At 44.5% G+C, this 16,628-nt stretch overlaps 1 non-coding gene across 1 annotated transcript; it reads right to left on the bottom strand.

The window, feature by feature from the left end:
- Positions 1-15,516: 15,516 nt before the first annotated feature.
- Positions 15,517-15,590, bottom strand: Trnat-ugu. The gene has a single exon. It is a non-coding gene; the product is annotated as a tRNA-Thr (tRNA).
- Between the last annotated feature and the right edge of the window lie 1,038 nt (positions 15,591-16,628).

Raw genomic sequence — 16,628 nt, 5'->3', positions numbered from 1 at the left:
TACCAAACCGTTTATGAAATATCAGGAATGTTGTGGATATTCACTCTGGCTTTATCGCTGGCGTGGCGCTGTCGCATATCAGTGTGCCTCATCGGATCAATTTTCTCGAGGTTCGTGACAAGCAGAGACCCCCATCCAAGTGTAAAGAGAAAGCCAATATGTCAGCTAAATTTCATATGCAGCAACATATTATGTACTATGTACCAAACGCAAAATAATAGTTACCCCTATTTTTCATTGCAAACATTTTCGAATGTCGCTCAATGTCTTACTTCCATGTAAACGTCACAATAACTGTGACCATCAACGAAATTATGGACACATCATCATGAACCTGACATATGAAGCTATAAGTAACGCAAAAATGAATTTCTTTATCGAATAGTTTCTCTAAAACCGTTTCAGAAAGACTGCAAAGCGTACAACTCGATTCGGTCATCGCCAACCGGTCGAAAGAGGGGAGACATTGTCAACCTCCCCTTCCAAACAAACGAATGGACTCGCCTGAGCCTGCCGTGGTGGCCGAGGGTTTCTAGGCACTTCAGTCTGGAACCGCGCGACCGCTACGGTCGCAGGTTCGAATCCGGCCTCGGGGATGGATGTGTGTGATGTCCTTAGGTTAGTTAGGTTTAAGTCGTTTTAAGTTCTAGGGGACTGATGACCTCAGCTGTTAAGTCCCATAGTGCTCAGAGCCATTTGAGGCATTTTTGAACCATTTTTGAAATCAGTTCATTGTTCCAGAGCAACGTGCATTCTACAGTCGATTCAGCAAGAAGTTCTCCATACGAAGCTTTCTGACTGGCATACAAAATTCCCAGAACTTGGTTGCGTGTGTAGAGCAAAGAGCGCTGTTCGCCCACGCACGCCTGTTGAAAATGTCGAGCGTATTCGAGATACTTTCACAGGGAGCCCTCGGAATTTGCAAGAGTGACAGGCTAGCAACCTCAACTCCCTCAAATAACAGTGTAGTGTGTTCTGAAACGACGCCTGCATATGATGCCTTACAAGTTGCAGTTACTGCAGCAACAACGTCCCGGCGACCATAACAGAATGTACGAATTCTGTATTTCTATTCTCTAAGATTTTTCCAAACGACTCATCCTTTCGGACGAATCGAAGTTTCATCTGTCGGGTAAAGTAAACCACCTTTCATGTAAAATTTCGGGGTTACAAAATCCTTACGTCGTCATCTAACATGTAAAGAACTCACAGAACCTGGATGTGTTTTGTGCCGTTTCTGTTCACAGTGTTTATAAATGTCATACCTGGTCATGCTGTTAAGTTAGTTGTTTCCTCAACTTCATGAAGATTCCAATAATTTCATTTGTATGCAAAACGGCGCCCCGCCTCGTCTCTCTTTCTCCTTGGAGTGCGGCGTTAATAACACCGTCCCACAACGTCGGATTATGAAAGGTAGGCCGTGCGGTTAAAGGCGCTTCAGTCTGGAACCGCGTGACCGCTACGGTCGCAGGTTCGAATCCTGCCTCGGGCATGGATGTGTGTGATGTCCTTAGGTTAGTTAGGTTTAATTAGTTCTAAGTTCTAGGCGACTGATGACCTCAGAAGTTAAGTCGTATAGTGCTCAGAGCCATTTGAACCATTTTTTTTATGAAAGGTAGACCGTAAGATCTTGTTCATTGCTTTTGGTCTTCCAAGTCAGCAGACCTCACACCTTGCGATTTTTTTTCTCTGGGGATACCTAAAAACAGAGTCTTTGTCGCATATATGGCAGCTACTCTTCCAAACCTCACAAAACAAATTGTTGAAGTTGTCGTTCCAATAAACAGGGAGCTGTTGATTCGTGTCTGCAATGAAATGGACTACCATTTTTATGTTTCTCGAACATCGCATGGTGCTCATGTTAAGTGTGTGGTATAGTGTCTGTGCGGAAATAAAACTCTGAAACTTTCTCTATCCAGTGCCACCCGCAGTTTGTTTATATGTTTCATAGTTCGTCTGTAATAAACGATTGAAATATCGTCTTTCTTTTTCAGGCACCCTGGACACAAGTATTATTTGTATAAGTGCTGATGTAGAAATGAATAAGTCTAGGTAACTGGTTTGAAGGTGGACGTGTGGGTGGGCAGTGGAATCTTGTTATCCGAAAACGTCTTTCACGAAGCTAGCAAATTTGATGGCATATTGGCTTATTACTGTTATCAACTTAGATCTGTTAGTATTCAAAATGTAGCTGGTGGAAAACTTTAATTATTAAGCAATCCAATCAATAAACAACTAAATGATCCCTGACTTTAATCAGGTCAACATCAGCAATGAGGAATGATGGATGACCTGGCTTGAAGTGACTCAGCTGTAAACAGCTAGACTTCAATTCGTTGTTAACTGGTTATCAATGCTTCAGTTCCTTCATGACCGCTCTCTCTAATAAAGCAAGTTCACGATATCAATAGAACAAAATAGTTCAATCTTTATCCTCGGTGTCTTAAAAAAATCGTTAGTTAAATTATGGGTTCAAACTTTATCCTCAGTGTCTTCAAAATGCAGTTAGTTAAGTTATGACTTTGGTTTTCCCGCGAATTAACAAAGTAACAGAGAGCTCGTAACTAATACGTCAATACACTTCGTTACGTGCCAACTACGTGAAGTCCTGACATCGAAATAGGCCTTAACAGGACAAACGTAATTTTAATTTGAGGTGTTGCTGGAGGAGAACTGTTGAAAGTTGATTGGAAAACTGATTTGGATCTATGTAACACTTTGATAATACTTGTCTATTGGAATTTGTGTGTATTGATGCCCAGTAGCAATGAAATGTCGGTTGACAGTCGACAGTGTGATTGCATAGATGTGCGTTCTTCAGCTTCCTACCTGAGACAGCTGCTGCGAGATCTCTGGAGCCAACGGTCCGTTGTCTCGTTGATGGCTGGTCTGTCAGAATACACCATAAACAAACTCTCACTCGTTAAAAAGCGGAACGCGTTATGGTGAACCCAGTTAATTTAATATCAAGAGCACAGATTTTCAGAAGCAACATTAGACGACAGGTCGAATAAAAAACCTGTCGAGCAGTCCGCCCGTTTATTTTCACATCACCAAACTTAAACTGTTTAGGAGATTGTCCCTCACATAGATTCCGATACGGTTTTGAGCATACTAAATCAGACCATACACATTTCACTGTCTCGAATGACGACAGTTCGTTTCACTCGCAGTTTGCAGGTTACTAGTGATTGTATCGCGACATAGCTCTCCGTCGCTCCACAACTGTCTCTTTGTCCCCGTAACATTATTCGTAGATATTAATTTTCCTAACAGGCTGAAGCTCCTAAAATTACAACGAAGCAACATACGTATACGGAAATAATGTTGTACATCACACAACAATATTGATTTGGCATAAAACATTACGTTGCATCTCTACACACAAAGTCATTACAATAGAAAATAAGCTACGTTAACAGAAAAAGAAGAAAAGTACAGAATGAAGAAATAAAACATACATACAGACTTTATTAATGTCTTCGCAGAACGCTAAACGATTAGAACGATTAGTAGTAGTAGTAGATGTACATTCAATAATCCACAAAATAGGCAAGGAGTCCCATATACCCTACTAACTGATTTGATTTGTTTTAGCGCAAGTTCACTATGTAATCAGAAGTGTCTGGACATCTGGCTGAAAATGAATTACAAGTTCGTGGCGCCACCCACGTGCTGGAAGGTTTCTTGGGAAATGGCAGCCCATTCTTCACCGAGTGCTGCACTGAGGCCTGGCACCAAGTCGGTATTCCAAAACATCCCAAAAGTGCTCTGTAGGATTCAGGTCAAGATCCTGTGCAGGCCAGTCCATTACAGGGATGTTCTTATCGTGTACCCTCTCCACCACAGGCCGTGCATTATGAACAGGTGCTCGATCGTGTTGAAAGATGCAGACGCCATCCCCGAATTGCTCTTCAACAGTGGGAAGCAAGAAGGTGCTTAAAACATCAATTTAGGCCTGTGCTATGACAGTGCCACGCAAAACAACAAGGGTCAAGGCCCTCCATGAAAAACACGACCACACCATAACACCACCGCCTCTGAATTTTACTGTTGGCACTACACACGCTGGCAGATGGCGTTCACCGGCCTTTCACCATACCCACATCCTGCCATCGGATCACCACATTCTGTACCGTGATTCGTCACACCACACAACGTTTTTGCAGTTCAGTCGTCCAATGTTTCCGCTCCTTACATCAAGCGAGGCGTCGCTTGGCATTTACGGGCGTCATCTGTGGCTTATGAGCAGCCGCTCGACCAATAAATTCAAGGTTTCTCACCTCCCTCCTAACTGTCGTAGTACTTGCGGTGGATCCTGATGCAGTTTGAAATTCCTGTGTGATGGTCTAGATAGATGTCTGCCCATTACACATCACGACCATGTTCAACTGTCGGCGGTCTCTGTCAGTCAACAGACGAGGTCGGCCTGTACGCATTTGTGCTGTACGTGTCCCTTCACATTTCCACTTCACTATCACATCGGAAACAGTGGACCTAGAGATGTTGAGGAGCGTAGAAATCTCGCTTACAGACGTATGACACAAATGACACCCAATCAGTTGCTCACTCATGATGACTAATGACAACTTAGGTCGCTGATATGGAGTACCTGGCAGTAGGTGGCAGCACAATGCACGTAATATGAAAACCGTATGTTTTTTGGGGTGTCCGGATACTTTTGGTCACGTAGTGTACTTACTTACGTATTAAGCGACCATTATATCGGTATGTTCCCCATCATACTGTTAACACATTTACATACGTATCCATGTTATTCTTCACATATTTTTGAGAATGTCCGATGTTATAGTGCGAAATATATCTTCAGCAGCATCGGGAAGTTCTTCGTTTGAAGCATAACGACGTGCAGATACACGCACATTAATGACTCCCCTTAACGAGTTGTCAGGTGTGGTGAGGTCAGGACTGCTTGGTGGCCATTTCGAGGGAGCTGCTGTTGCTCATGAGCCGCGACCTATCCAGCGTCTTGTATTGGATTGGATTGTTTGGGGGAAGAGACCAAACAGCGAGGTCATCGGTCTCATCGGATTAGGGAAGGACAGGGAAGGAAGTCGGCCGTGCCTTTTCAAAGGAACTGTGGTGTGCGTACTGTAAGACCTTCGGTACACACATCATCAGATTATTTGACTTGTCGCTCTAACGACGTAGGCGAGTGTCACCAATATGTCTCGTGGTCTTATCGTGGCGTGTTTATCTTCTGCCGTTAGGTCAGACGATAGAAATGCCACTTGCACGCTTAGAGTAGCAGATTGACGGTGACCAACTTTAAACAGAACTTGATTAATTTTCACACACATTTATTAAAATAGTAACAAGCATAAACCTTACATAAATTTTCACATACATTTATTAAAATAGTAACAAGCATAAACCTTACATAACTTGATTCTGGATGCTATTTACAATTGACAATCTCAAGTTCTTTTGGTCTTGGTACGTTAATCTTATTCTCACATATCTCTGATACTTGACAAAGTGTCTACAGATTTATCTTCATGGCTATGTACAGGAATATGATAATCTTATTAGGCGCAGACTGAAACTTGACTATAGACTGGTAAAGACAAATGCAGACTAATGCAGACTGACTAATTGGGGGTCTGTACACTCGTTATAATACCTCGCGCGTTCATGTGTCACTGTGCAAGTGTGATGCGCGAGGAGAAAAGGTTCTACATTAGCAGCAATCTCATTGGCTGCGTTACATATTAATACGCGGATCGACAGAAGCAGAATTTGGTCCATCTCTAAGGTAGCGCCATCTCGTAGTGCGGAGACGGACGAGCGCTGCGCCTGCGCTGTTGTGCTTAGCGGGGCGCGCTCTAGTGGGTAAGTTGTGTACGCACACGCGGAACTATGTACAGATCAGGAACCATCCCAGCATTTGCCTGGAGCGATTTAGGAAAATCACGAAAAACCTAAATCAGGATGGCGGGACGCGGGATTGAACCGTCGTCCTCCCGAATGCGAGTCCAGTGTGCTAACCACTGTGCCATCTCGCTCGGTCCCAGTGTCTTGGAAAGTATTCATTAAGGAAGTCGCGCACTGCAAGACAGTAGTGAGGATGCGCTCCGCCTTGCTGCAACCGTTGCGTCCTGTCAGGGTCCTCTCCTCAAGCTGAGGTATCATGCGTGGTTGAAACATGTGTAAATAATTGGTGCCATTCACAGTTAGTTAAAAAAGGAACAGTCCAATAGATGACGTGATGCCATCGCTGCCCATATCATTACGTGAAGCGGATTCGTTTCTATACCGAGTTATAATGAAGATTTTCTTTGGCACAAACGACAGTGTTTATAGCACATGAGCTGCGATAAATGGCACATCCATGCACGGTTCTCTGCATTTGGAAGTTGAGTTGACAAAGCACGGCGTGTTAATACGCGCTCATTCTTGCCTTTACCCGATAAATCGTTAACGAATGTCGGTCGAAAAGGTCTCACCTTAAGGTCTTTTTTCATGCCATCTCGCTTTTTTTGTTCTCAGTATTACTCTCATAGTTTTGAAGCACCTTTACGTGTGGGCTTCATAGGACACTGTTCAATCCAAGCTGAGACTCCGATACATGTTTTTTCTCATGTCTTCTTCCTTCTAGTCTGCACCCTGTGTTCAACACTGCCAAAAGCAAAAGTACATCTTTCCCAATCAGAGAGTGTTGCCTTTCGCACTGAAGCATAATCAAATCTTTTTTTGGGATGCTCTCATAATCTGTCTCATTGTCTGCAAGGTGTGTTGCTGGCGTTCGTGCACCCACACACGCTCTTCAACCTGCTATGGCTACAAAATGGTTCAAGTGGCTCTAAGCACTATGGGATTTAACATCTGAGGTCATCAGTCCCCTAGACTTCGAACTACTTAAACCTAACTAACCTAAGGACATCACACACATCCGTACCCGAGGCAGGATTCGAACCTGCGACTGCAGCAGCAGGGTGGTTCCGGACTGAAGCACCTAGAACCGCTCGGCCACCAACGGCCGGCTGCTATGGCTACAAATTAAATCTCGACTGTGACGGCAAAAAACATGTAAACACGAAATCCAGCAACTGATAAGAAATAACATACCTTCTAATCAGCATAATAACATCTGATACTGAACAGGGACTAAGGGAAGCTTCTCGCCCATCGTGTAGGTCAAATAAGCCTGTTACAGTATGACAGATGGTGTTCGTCATTTTTGCTTTTTCAAATCTATGCCTGCGTTCATCAAGTGTAGTAGGTGACTTGTTAGTCCCTCCGCAACCCTTTACCAGAGGTAGATCGCGATGGGACTGGTGATATGGGGACTTGCGTTATCTTGTTGAAGGGTGACTTCACGGAGACTTGAAAGTTAGGTTTCAACCACCCACATTAACACGTCAGAAATGCAATGGCTGCTACCCTACATAATGGGACTGCCAAGCGGAAGTTGTCCTCCGAGTTTCCATAGACAGATACGTCCACTGTAATGCTGCACGCAGAAAGGGGACAGTTGCGAAACGATGACGTAGCGCCACTCCAGAGTACAGTGTTGTGTTTGGGCACAACACTCACCACATCTACCTTTCCTGCCGCGTCCCCACGCTGACAACGCACTGTGCTACAGACGTCGTCGCATTGCCCATGGGGATACTTGTGTTGCTGAAGACAAGTCCATTTCCTGAGTACAGATACGAATCGGACAGTTCATGTGGTCATTTTCAGATCGGTGGAACTCGACTGACTTGGTGCCACTACAGAAAGTGTACGCTCATTGCCAACCTTAACTACGTAATAATATTACGCGCCATAGCAACAAGTGGTCATTGTCAAAATAGTGATAATTCGTGTGCTGTGTTGCGCATAGTGCTTGTTACTATTCGTATTCAGAAACAATGATTGAAGAAACAATGCTTGATTATTCTAAAGGCTCGCCATCACTTCTACCACACATTAACCACTATACAAGGAGTGATCAGTAACTAATGAAGCACATTTTTTTCTAAAAGCATGTTCGTTTTAGTCAGGAGTCCAATACACAATATTACTCCCCACTCTTTTGGCTACAAAACCCTAGATTTCAACATAATCTCCGTTCAACGCGACATACTTACGCAGTCTTACTGGGAGGGCCTTTGTGCCCACATAGTAGCACTCTGCTGGTTAACATCCGAGCCGAAGTCTTGCTGCATCAATAAGCTCCCCATCATCCACATATTGCTTCACACGGAGTATATCTATCATTGGGCCAAATAGTTGGAAGTCGCCAAGCGCGAGACCCAAGTTGTAGGGTGGACGAGGAAAAACAGTCCAATGAAATTTTGTGTGGGTGCGCAGACTTGGGTGAGGCTTGCTTTGTCATGGAGAACGATAAGTTAGTTTGTGCATTTGTGGCGACGAACGCGAAGCAGTACTTCCTAGATTCCTTGACAGTAGCACAATACACTTCAGAGTTGATCGTTGCAACATGAGGGAGGACGTCAAACAGAATAAATGGCTGGCTCTGAGCACTATGCGACTTAACTTCTGAGGTCATCAGTCGCCTAGAACTTAGAACTAATTAGCCCTAACTAACCTAAGGACACCACAAACATCCATGACCGAGGCAGGATTCGAACCTGCGACCGTAGCGATCGCTCGGCTCTAGACTGTAGCGCCTAGAACCGCACGGCCACTCCGGCCGGCTCAAACAGAATAAATCCTTCAGAGTCCCAGAAGGCCGTCACCATGACTTCACCAGCTGAGGGTATGGCTTTGAACTTTTTCTTCGGCGGGGACGTGATATGGCGCCACTCTATTGATTGTCGTTTTGTTTCCGATTCGAAGTGATCGAAATTAAACACATAACCACTTTGTAGTTGCCAAACACTCCTCTATTACAAACACATGCTGTTAATGAAACCAAGAGTAACACGATTATAACTAAAGGCATCGGCCTACAGAACCAGCAGCAGAACTCAGATTGGAACATTAATGCATTTAAATGTGACAGACCCAGATCTTACAAAATTTACTCAAGCAATTTTCACTAATTAAAACAACGTTCATAAAACTCCATAAATAAAATTTAACTGACGTAACTGAATGCTTCACGGCTTACATAGGAACTGGATTCCATATCAAATTCTAAAACTGCTTCCATGGACTGATTTTAAGCAATAGTAACAAATTGAAGGAATTATCAGATTAATGCACTCGACTAAGCTCCTCTTTAGTATTACTCACAGGTATGAGGTTTACATACATTTCATGGACAGAATATAACACTAGGGTATTTAATAGTCTTGACATAGAACCGTTACAATTTTTACGTTGAAAGTTAGTGAAGGATGCGAACAGACCGAAAGGTCTACCAGATACTAAATCGCTCCAGGCAAATGCCGGGACGGTTCCCTTGAAAGGGCACGGCCGACTTCCTTCCCCGTCCTTCCCTAATCCGATGAGACCAATGACCTCGCTGTTTGGTCTCTTCCCTCAAAAAACAACCAACAATCTACCAGACAGAGAAGATTCACGGACGAGAAGGTAAAATGGAGCTATACTCAACTTTGTGCTACAATTAAGCTTCCAGAATACCACAACGCTCCACCGGAAATATGGAATTGCAGGACATTGACAACGTAACCACAGACCCCGATCCAGGTCCTTAAATTTCCCTCTTCCACCGAGATATCCCGATCGGAGTTTGCTCGCGTCGACCACTGCCAATTATCTGAAACATAAACATATCAGTGGCAGACAACATTCTGGAGCATTAGATAGACAAACATATCTGCGCAACTGGTTATAAAGAAACCTTTAATTATACACGACACCAATGAGCCCAAGCTGGACTAACCTAGGTGACCACTTGCCCAGTAACGGTTCTTAAAATTTGATTAGCCAATTCTCTAGAACAAAGAAATAAAATAATAACATAGGAACACGAAATAGGAAAATTATTTCGGGCCGCTCTTGAACGTCAGGCACAGACTTACGTACTACACTACTGGCCATTAAAATTGCTACACCAAGAAGAGCCGGCCGAAGTGGCTGTGCGGTTAAAGGCGCTGCAGTCTGGAACCGCAAGACCGCTACGGTCGCAGGTTCGAATCCTGCCTCGGGCATGGATGTTTGTGATGTCCTGAGGTCAGTTAGGTTTAAGTACTTCTAAGTTCTAGGGGACTAATGACCTCAGCAGTTGAGTCCCATAGTGCTCAGAGCCTTTTGAACCATTTTTTTTGAACACCAAGAAGAAATGCAGATGATAAACGAGTATTCATTGGACAAATATATTATACTAGAACTGACATGTGGTTACATTTTCACGCAGTTTGGGTGCATAGATCCTGAGAAATCAGTACCGAGAACAACCACCTCTGGGCATTGAGTCAAACAAAGGTTGGGTGGCGTGTACAGGTACAGCTGCCTATGCAGCTTCAACACGATAACACAGTTCATCAAGAGTAGTGACTGGCGTATTGCGACGAGCCAGTTGCTCGGCCAGCATTGACCAGACGTTTTCAATTGGTGAGCTGGAGAATGTGCTGGCCAGGGCAGCGTTCGAACATTTCCTGTATCCAGAAAGGCCCGTACAGGACCTGCAACACGTGGTCGTGCATTATTCTGCTGAAATGTAGGGTTTCGCAGGGATCCAATGAAGGGTAGAACCAAGGATCGTAACACATCTCAAATGTAGCGTCCACTGTTCGAAGCGCCGTCAATGCGAACAAGAGGTGACCGAGACGTGTAACCAATGGCACCCCATACCATCACGCCGGGTGATACGCCAGTGTGGCGATGACGAATACACGCTTCCAATGTGCGTTCACCGCGATGTCGCCAAACACGAATGCGACCATCGTGATCCTGTAAACAGAACCTGGATTCATCCGAAAAAATGACATTTTGCCATTCGTGCACCCAGGTTCGTCGTTGAGTACACCATCGCAGGCGCTCCTGTCTGTGATGCAGCGTCAAGGGTAACCGCAGCCATGGTCTTCGAGCTGATAATCCATGCTGCTGCAAGCGTCGTCGAACTGTTCGTGCAGATGGTTGTTGTCTTGCAAACGTCCCCATCTGTTGACTCAGGGATCGAGACGTGACTGCACGATCCGTTACAGCCATGCGGATAAGATGCCTGTCATCTCGACTGCTAGTGATACGAGGCCGTTGGGATCCAGCACGGCGTTCCGTATTACCCTCCTGAACCCACCGATTCCATATTCTGCTAACAGTAATTGGATCTCGACGAACGCAAGCAGCAACGTCGCGATACGATAAACGACAATCACGATAGGCTATAATGCGACCTTTATCAAAGTCGGAAATGGTACGCATTTCTCCTCCTTACACGAGGCCTCACAACAACGTTTCACCAGGCAACGCCGGTCAACTGCTGTTTGTGTAGGAGAAATCGGTTTGTAACTTTCCTCATGTCAGCACGTCGTAGGTGTCGCCACCGGCACCAACCTTGTGTGAATGCTCTGAAACGCTAATCATTTGCATATCACAGCATATTAAATTTCGCGTCTGTAGCACGTCATCTTCGTGGTGTAACAATTTTAATGGCCAGTAGTGTATTTAACATGACCTCTAGCTACGCATTAAGCACGGCTTCATGTCTGTTTGTTGTGCACTCCCTTAAATACCGTCAACATATCAGGCGCCCATACCAAGTACGGTGACAAATAACTCTAATAACTAAGATAGTTTTCAGTCCACTCGGGTTTTTAGTTAATGTGAACAGAAACCACCAAGAAACAATTCGACTACTCCAGTTCGTTCACTTTGTGTAACGTGTAACAGACGCGAAGGAAATCTGTCCTTCAAAGCTTCAGGAAATTCCAATCATCACCGTCATCGGATCTGCGTTCAAAAGGCGGAACACACCGCAGCAGCTGCCCACGCTCCTTCGTCGTACCGTCTCGGCCTCTCGCCAGCGCCACACGTCACTCTCGCTCACAAAGCCGATACCCGAACGCAACAACCCCAGCAGAGCGCGCGCGCAGCAGTTAAAATGCCATCCGCCAAAGATGCGAAGAAGACAAGCAGGCATCGAAAATCGACTCACAACGATCGGGATGACAATGGATGGAGACTGGTGCCAGCAGCGCACCAGATCAGTGATGAATCCACGTTTCACCTGTGGCGATGTTCGACAAAAAATTTTCGTTGTCAACCTCGTAGCGCGCAAGCAATTCCGTACAGAAAATCCTTTGGTGCTCTTTATGATCTTTTGTTAGTCGGCGAGGATTCCAGCAGGCACACACCTTTGAGTACTCCAAATGGTGGACGAGTGTGTCAGTACTACCAACCGCACGTTCCAACTTTGCAGGGAGTTACAACTGTGTGACGCCGGCCGACACGCAGGACGTCGGACAGATGTGTTGCGTTTGTTCACTGCCAGGTCTACGCAGACATTCTTGAAGCGTTCATGACAGATTTCTGCTGTTCCTTATTTATATAAATGATATGCCCTCTAGTATTACGGGTAACTCTAAAATATATCTGTTTGCTCATGACACTAGCTTGGTAGTAAAGGATGTTGTGTGAAACATTGTCTCCGATTCAAATATTGCAGTACCTGGCCTAAGTTCATGCCATGTAGAAAATAAACTAACGCTAAATCACAGTAAGACTCAATTTTTACAGTTTCTAACATAAAATTCAACACAACCTGACATTTTAACTTCACAGAACGGGCATATGATTAGTGAAAATGAACAGTTCAAATTTCTAGGTGTTCAGATAGATAGTAAGCTGTCGTGGAAAGCCCACGTTCAGGATCTTCTTCAAAGACTTAATGCTGCCATTTTTACCATTCGAACGGTGTAGTAAGTGAGTGATCGTTAGACACGAAAATCAATCCACTTTGCTTATTTTCATTCGATTATGTCGTATGGCATTATATTTTGGGTAACTCTTCCCATTCTGAAAGGATATTTTTGGCTCAGAAGCGGGCGGTTCGGGCAATAAGTGGTGTAAGTTCACGAACCTCTTGTCGACCCCTGTTCACGAATCTGGGTATTTTGGTTCAAATGGTTCAAATGGCTCTGAGCACTATGGGACTTAACATCTATGGTCATCAGTCCCCTAGAACTTAGAACTACTTAAACCTAACGAACCTAAGGACATTACACACATCCATGCCCGAGGCAGGATTCGAACCTGCGACCGTAGCAGTCGCGCGGCTCCGGACTGAGCGCCTAGAACCGCTAGACCACCGCGGCCGGCTGAATATTTTGACATTGGCCTCTAAGTATATATATATATATATATATATATATATATATATATATATATATATATATATATATATTCCTTCCTGTCATTTCTTGTTAACAATATTAGCTTATTCCCAAGAATAAGCAGCTCTCAGTCGGTTAACACTCGGCAGAAATCAAACCCGCATTTGGTTGGTTCAAACGGCTCTGAGCACTATAAGACTTAACAGCTCAGGTCATCAGTCCCCTAGAACTGCCTAAACCTAACTGACCTAAGAACATTACACACATCCATGCCCGAGGCAGGATTCAAACCTGCGACGGTAGTAGTCGCGCGGTTCCAGACTGGAGCGCTTAGAACCGCTCGGCCACACCGGGCGGCCCTGCATTTGGATCGGACTTTTGTGCAAAAAGATGTGCGGTATACTACTGCATCCATTTTCAATAAGCTACCAATTCAAAAATCTTAACAGTAATCCACTCGCTTTGAAATTGAAACTGAAGAGTTCCCTCATGGGTCACTCCTTCTATTCTGTCGAGGAGTTCCTTGAAAAATTGAGCTGATTCTTATTGTATTGCTGATTGCGTTTACTTAAACTTATTGACTGGCTTTTTTCGGGTTCATAAACATTTATTTTTATTTGTTATTACTTTAATGTTGTAATTTCATGTACTGCCACGTTCCATGACCTTGGAGATTTGCTCCTCAATTTGGTCCTACCTAATTTGACGTGTAAATAAAAAGAAATAAAAATTCATTACAGACGTCATTTTGAAGGCTACGTAAAGCACCACCACCTTATCGGAACATCATCAAACTGTAGGGGCCGAAGCGGGAATATTGCACGGTATCTCACAACGAATTCTGAATTTTTTCAATCGAAATTGGCTGAGAAAAAAATGTGTTGCAGTACTTATTGAATGCCGTTCGTATTTATTTATTCATTCCTTCTCGTATCAGGGACAGACATATTAAACACAGTTATTACTATTTTACTTTTTCCCAAAACTTTGCCACTTCCACAGCATTTTCTGTTGCTTGATAAAGTTCATATTCGGTGCCGGAAACTGGAAACAGTTCCCCCCTTTCCCCCCTTCGCTTTTCCTCACCTTCCCCCCTTTTTTATTTTCCCATCCTCTGTCCAGTTTCCCCCCACCTGCTCTCGGCTGTGGTATGTCATATTTTAGTGCAGTGTTCCAGTGACTGTTCAGTGTTGTTTCGTATTTTCCCGTGTTGCGAACAGAAACCGTGCTGTCGCTGGGTGTGAATTTTATGTCTTTTGCGAACAGAAACCAGACTGTCGCCATGTTATTTAATCGTCTGTCTATTATTTTACCTGTCTGCTTCATACGTATTTTATCAGCATCATCATCCCTTTGTTCTATGTTTTAAGTTCCACGATTTTTTCGCCATGTTACCATTTGTCTCCGATTTTGTCGCCTGTTTTTTATTATATATTATCTTCTTTTTTAAAACAAAGTCTGTAGGCTGAAGAGCGGCATATTAAGCTGCTGCCAGCCCGCCCCCTTCGGGGGGAATCGAAATTCAATAAAGAAAAAAAAAACTGGAAACAGTCGGCATTGAAGCGTGTGACAAACATCCTGGTGTTCTCCGCAGTCACAGTGAATATAAACTTGATCAGCGTACTTCCATCTTGCTAAGTTAACTTTTCATCTGTGAACTCCAGATGTTTGTCTTCCAACTCGTCCATTTCTCATCACAGCCAGAAGTTAATGTTTCAGAACTTCTTTTCCATCCTAGTGGAAGGTAGGTCGTAGCCCTCGATAGTTGCAACCTACCTTTTCCAGCCGCAGTTCTAAGTGTCGTTAGCGTCTTGATTTCAATCGTTGCAAGTGCGCTTCATTCCCATTTAGAGAATGGGTTCTCTTCCGCATGTCTTTCTTTTGTCAGTTGCAGCTGTTTTTCTTCTAACAGTGCGTAGTGCTATACCAGCGACTTGGTGAAGACATTCGACTGGAGGGGATTTCAAGCAAGCTGATATGATTATGCAGGTGTCATTCAGCGCTATGTCCACCTGTTCGGCGCTGTGTTGAATTATACTAAACAGACCATGCGTACTCTGCCTCAGAACAGCACAGTGTCGTTCCAGAAGTTCCTATAGTTTCAGGTTGACCAACCCACTGTGATTCGGCCAATTTCCGTTGTTCCTATATATTTACTAAGATGGTATCTGTTCTTTCGGACATGTCCGAAAGAACAGATACCATCGGTGACCAAGCAGCTCGTTCGAATGAAATTGCAATGAAATGAACACCCTTAGCTGCTTACAGGCGTTGACATACGTCAACGGGGACAGATGAAAATGTGTGCCCCGACCGGGACTCGAACCCGGGATCTCCTGCTTACATGGCAGACGCTCTATCCATCTGAGCCACCGAGGACACAGAGGATAGCGCGACTGCAGGGATTTATCTCTGGCACGCCTCCCGCGAAACCCACATTCTCAACGTATTGTCCCGCACTACATTCGTAGTGCCCTCGCCCATTAAAACTCGCTGCGCGTTGCCGATTCCCGTAAGAGTTCGGGCACTGTTAGTGCATTCGCACAGAAGAAGAAGATGGTCAAGTGGCCGGTGAGCCTGTAAGCAGCTAAAGGTGTTCATTTCATTGTAATTTCATTAGAACGAGCTGCTTGGTCACCGATGGTATCTGTTCTTTCGGACATGTTCGAAAGAACAAATACCATCTTAGTAAATATATAGTTAAGGCTTAGTAAATATATAGTTAAGGCTTAGTAAATATATAGTTAAGGCTCACCGGCCACTTGACCATCTTCTTCTTCTGTGCAAATGCACTAACAGTGCCCGAACTCTTACAGGAATCGGCAACGCGCCACGAGTAATGAGTATAATGGGGGAGAATACGTTGAGAATGTGGGTTTCGCGGGAGGCGTGCCAGAGATAAATCCCTGCAGTCGCGCTATCCTCTCTGTCCTCGGTGGCTCAGATAGATAGAGCGTCTGCCATGTAAGCAGGAGATCCCGGGTTCGTGTCCCGATCGGAGCACACCTTTTCATCTGTCCCCGTTGACGTATGTCAGCAGGTGTAAGCAGCTAAGGGTGTTCATTTCATTGTAAGATTGTTCCTGGTGGAAACATTTGACTTGCAGTTCATACAGTACTTCTTGAAACTAAGAGATCTATCAAGTCTCAGTCCTAGATATTTTTGGGTCTCACACTGAGCCATTACTCGATAGTTTTTTTTTATAAGTTATAATATAAACACCGTGGGAGAAAGCGGCAGGGTTTGTCCTAGCAGTCATTACGCTATGAGATGATCCCCTCGCAGCATCCTCTGTAAAGGGCCACACTAAAGTGTGCGATTAGTGCGTGTTATGACTGTACAACCCTGCACGGGCAGGCTCTAGGGTGCTAGACGCACGGGGTCATGGCGACCCTGCATGGCGCTGAGTATGGTCCT

The sequence above is a fragment of the Schistocerca piceifrons genome, chromosome 3 (assembly GCF_021461385.2).
Source record: "Schistocerca piceifrons isolate TAMUIC-IGC-003096 chromosome 3, iqSchPice1.1, whole genome shotgun sequence".
NCBI classification, from domain to species: Eukaryota; Metazoa; Arthropoda; class Insecta; order Orthoptera; family Acrididae; genus Schistocerca; species Schistocerca piceifrons.
Note: the sequence above shows the minus strand (reverse complement) of the source record. Positions and strands in the feature narration are given on the sequence as shown.